This window comes from Temnothorax longispinosus, chromosome 2 (genome assembly GCF_030848805.1).
Source record: "Temnothorax longispinosus isolate EJ_2023e chromosome 2, Tlon_JGU_v1, whole genome shotgun sequence".
Lineage (NCBI taxonomy): Eukaryota > Metazoa > Arthropoda > Insecta > Hymenoptera > Formicidae > Temnothorax > Temnothorax longispinosus.
In genome coordinates, this window is record NC_092359.1 from 14,649,523 (window position 1) to 14,654,540 (window position 5,018).

Below are 5,018 nucleotides of genomic sequence, written 5' to 3' on the forward strand. Positions count from 1 at the left end.
AAATGAAAACGGACCTAAAACTAACAATAAAAGAAACAGAGAAAGGTTGAACAGATAACATCATTATCTACTCTCTTGGCATACACCAAACAGAAGTGTACGAATACTTGAACTTCATTTCTAACACATCCGCACTATTTAAGTGCTTCTGTAATACCAATTTTATTGCACAATGTGACAAATCTATCCTTTAAGGCTCCTGGGTAGTCACCGCGGTCATATTGAATTTCTTACTATCGAGGCGAGAAATTACTCTATTTTGTCCTACGTAGCATTCTCAAATAAAAAGACATTTCAATAAAAAATCACTGTAGATCATTTCAGAACACTTCAAAAATTGACCGGGGACTATTCTTATCTTTTCCCTCGACAATAAACAAACAACCATAAAACAAAGCCTAAAAATACGAGAAAACGAGCCGTTTGACAACTATCAAAAGGAGTGGAAAATGTTCCTCCGCATATGTGTTCCTTACAAATCTTACTCCTCGGTCAATTTTACGAGTTTCAAAAATACATTAAATATTACAGCACAAGTACAGAGCGAATAATAACAAAATACCATGCAGGACAAAATAGATTGTCAACATGTCACAAAGAATAGAATTCTCCATTGGAGAGAGTTCTTATTTTTACCGCGACGGTACGTCGCCACCGTCAACGCGGAGTTCTCGGCTCAGGGACCAAGAGCCTTAATAAAAAAAAAATTTTTTCTAAAGATATCGGTTAGTTGGTCTTCGCTTAGAACATATCTTATATCTATTTCTTCGTTTGCATATTTTTCGCGTCTAAAATAATACCTAGCATCTATATGTTTCGGAACTCAGAGTTTTTTTAACACGTTTAATTGTACTCTAATTGTACTGTAATTGTCAATACAAATGTTTGAAACTGCAGTATTTAACCCTTTAGGGGCCACACATCGATCCCATTGGAGTAAAATGTTATATTTTATAAAATAGTCTTAAAAGACGTCCCTGATGAGTGCTTTAGTTTTTTTAGTTTTTTGTTTTAGTTTTTTTTTGTTTTTTTTTCGTTTCTTTTGCTTTTTTTTCGTTTTTTTCGTTTTTTTTTTTATGTATATGTACATAATTATGTACACAGGCCCCTAAAGGGTTAAGTAACCAAGTTCAAATAAAAATCCATCTCCTTTGGACACTTTTACAATAAAAAATAGAAGATAATGATCGTAATAATGTGACCACCTTCGTGTTTTTAGATTGTTTATTTTATAAATTTGTTGCGCCTAAGCTCGCTCGCCACAGATACAACGTGCCAGTTGGATATCTTTCGGCATGATAGTGACTCGCTTTAGCCTGAATAGCGCACAAGTTCGTATCTTCGAAAAGACGTACAAGGTAACGCCTCGCTAGCTTCTTGAAGAGCCATTACAGCAGAACTTTAGAAGTGGAGATCAGTCTTGAAATCCTGAGCGATCTCACGGACGAGTCGTTGGAATGGCAATTTACAGATAATTCCGTACTTTCTTCACTTATGCAGAATCTGCACACATCAGAATACCCGACCAAAAAAAAGTCATTTTCATTACAGTTCCAAACAAAACGAAGGTAACCGTTAGTAAACTGTCAGTCGACAGAAATAGTCTAACGTCGGCTTCAAGGTTAGACTCAATGTCACAGGGTGAAGTCCATCATGGTGCACAATTCGCGCAGTACCTCCTCTTCTCGAGTGCTCATCAACACGTGTTGGTATTTGAGATATTTTTCTTCAATCTCAAGCGGTATCACTGGTCCCTCGTGTAAGTGTTACTGTCTTGCAGAAGAAGCGGACCGTCTGATAAAACAATGCTGAGACAGTTCTTATACGCAGTGTCCCACCTGGCGACAACGTACTTTCGGATCTCCGACGTGCTGCTGTACGGAACAAGTTGCTGAAAAAAACCCGTCAGTCTTGGAGGACAGGCAACAGTCGTTGAGATAGAGATAATGCGTCTCTCAGCGTCTAAGGAACTTGCTGGACAGGATCTGCTTTACAAAGGTTTGGGTTTGATTCAAACAGCACACTTGTATATATGTCGCCTTCCTTGAAAGATATTTTTCTATCACATCAAGCGATATCACTGCTCCCTCGTGTAAGCGTCTTGCAGAAGAAGCGAACCGTCTGGTAGGACAATACTGAGAGTTCTTATACGCAGGATCCCACCTGGCGACAACGTACTTTCGGATCTCCGACTGTTCTTGCTGTACGGAACAGGTTGCTGAAGAAAACCCGTCAGCGTCTTGGAGAACAGGCAACAGTCGTTGAAATAGAGATAATGGGTCTCCCAGCGTCTAAGGAACTTGCTGCACAGGGTCTTCTTTAAAAAGGTCCGGATTTGATTCAGGTAGCACACTTGTACGTCGCCTTCCTCGAAAAGCTTGAAACATGGCCCGGCCGGACCCGGTCTCGATCTCGGGCTCGACAAGCTGCTGGCTGAAGAGCAGCCGGCGCTATGTCGTTCCAGATTCGGGCAAGATCTCGCGGTACCCGGTCGCGTCCAGACCCTTTGAATTTCAACGAGTCCATGCTCGGACTGCTGTCCTCACCGTAAAAGCTGCAAGTATTGGCGGGCAGTCCACGCTGAAATGCAAACTCACATCGGACGGTAGCTGGGGCGAGCTGGTGCTGGTGATCCCCTGCCGCATTGCGCCGCCGTTCATTGACAGGAAATCGTAATAGGGCACCGTGGAGAAAGTCCAAGCCAACGATGGACGCGGCCGCTGGGCTGCACGGTAAGGATGAGTTCTCCGTCTCAAACTCCGGACCAGCCTGCTCCTCATCGTCATTTTCCTTTTCGGGCTAGCTAAAGCTGTTCTCCAGAGACGGTATGTCGTCGACAGAGGCGGTGGCTATCTAAGGGCTTCCGGTCACGTCAAATTACACCGATGGTCGTCGCCGTGGTGTTGCTGCCTTGTTGCCCCTCATCTGAACAAGGATTTCTCGATCCAGGATAAGGACTTCGCTATCGATTCGCTCGGCGAGGAGGAACGTGTCTCACCGTTGTTCAAGTTCAAGGAATCGTTGGAGCGACGACGTAGCATAAACTTGCGGCGCCAACTGCTGCCGTTATTGTTTTACTTCTTCGTCGACGACGGCAAGGAACGCGGAATCTGATGATTTTCATCCTGTCGTTCATTGATAATACTGTTGTTGCTGTTCAAAGCGACCATTATTTCGCTCGGCGAAATCAGCGTCCGCTCCGGGCGAGGGTTCAAGATCAAAATAATCGGTAGTGTCCGTGCTGTTACCGCCGGACTCCCAGGCCTCCTGGTCAATGTATTTGATGGAGGAGTTGAAACGCTGGTCACCTAGGAACCGTGTCGGTTGCGCTCGCTCGCGTTGGACGTCCTGCGGGTGAGTGACAGGATCACGTTGTTCAGCAAGGACTTGCTCTTTCCCATCGACAGCGACGCGACTGCACGACACGCGCAGATATGGATGATGGACGGTGTACGCAGCCGTTGACATATGTGCGCCAGTATAATACTCGCAATATTTGACAAATAGTTTACAATAGTTTATAAGCCAGCCTGACTGACTAGGTATTCGACCCAAATGTTTGGGTAGAAACATCAAATAAATTTTTAATAATAACGGAAACGCAAATTATTACTTATTCCAAGATAACGGTACTAAAGCGATTATTCAGTTAAAATCGTAACTCAAAATCTAAATTTGTATCTTTGGACCACAATCACAATGTGTGTGACTTAAAGAATAGTATTTGATTACCATTAATTCACAAATTACTACCCTCTCTCCTTAAATATAATTTTTTTTAACTATTTCACCAATCCAAGGTTTCATTCGTCTTCAATTCGGAGACAATATAAAATTATATAGTTTAGGTAACATTAAATCCAAGGATATTTTGCACTGCATATTTGTTCTTTTAAAATTGTTAAAATAAAATATGCTAATGACAAATGATTCTTTATTAACTTCTCCAACACGGAGGTACTTCCTTCTGAGATGACTAAACTCCTCCAATTTGGCAATAATTTTTACCTCCCCACGAACTTGAACCAAAAAACTGTCATGCACGAATTCATAAAAAATATTGAAAGCAACACCAAATGCCATAACATTGGCAATGTAATAAAAATACAGTTTTGAATTAAACAAATTAGTAGCTGATGCTAAAACTTCAAACATGAAAGCGAAAGCTGAAATAAAAGAAGCAAAAAAACAATACACAGCAGAAATTAAACGTCTAGCTCCAAGATACCGTGGAAAATTCAACAAGTCTCTTATCACAGACTGTGATTTCGCGATCGCGATTCGACCAGTGTTCGTCACTTCTTGAAAGCCATTACCCATTACCCATTAAGAAGATTTCACAATTAAATAACAATGATCGATATATCGGCGATCTCTACATTTTTTAAAGGTAAGTACTGTTTTTAATGATTATTTTGAAACTCAAAATTTATATATTAATATATTATTTTTAATTTTAATAGATGCATTATATTCAATATATTCCAAGCTTCAACCAAGAAACCAGATTATATTTTTAGTTGTATTTGCTATAATTTTGATTTGTCTTTCATATTTATGTTAAAAGACAGGTATAATAAACATATATTTTACAGTGTATTTTATATTTTGGTTGAACAATTAATCAGTTCACTGGTGAGCCTAAAAGTAACGTTTCGTGCCAAAACCGGTGAGAGCGAATAATTTCGTTACATAAAAACTTATCTGTAAGAGGTTTTTTGTGTCGCTGATGACGATTTTAGGGTCAAAATTTCAAAATTTTAAATAGCAGATCCAATATGGCGGCTTCTAATGGCTAACTTTGATATTCCATTCTTTGATATTCCATTAGAGAAATGTATCACACTCAGTATATGTCTTTTTGATCGCAGATAATAGTTTAAAGTAGAGATGGGCGATACAGTATCGATATTTCAAATATTGATACGATTAACGATTTATGAAAACAAGGATATATAGAGTGTATTAAAAGAGATAAGGCCAATGAACTGGAAGATAAAAGAGGAATTCGAGCAGAA

At 40.0% G+C, this 5,018-nt stretch overlaps 1 pseudogene; it reads right to left on the reverse strand.

Annotated features, from left to right (window-relative positions):
- Positions 1-347: 347 nt before the first annotated feature.
- LOC139825282 (uncharacterized) lies at positions 348-4,320 on the reverse strand (annotated as a pseudogene).
- Between the last annotated feature and the right edge of the window lie 698 nt (positions 4,321-5,018).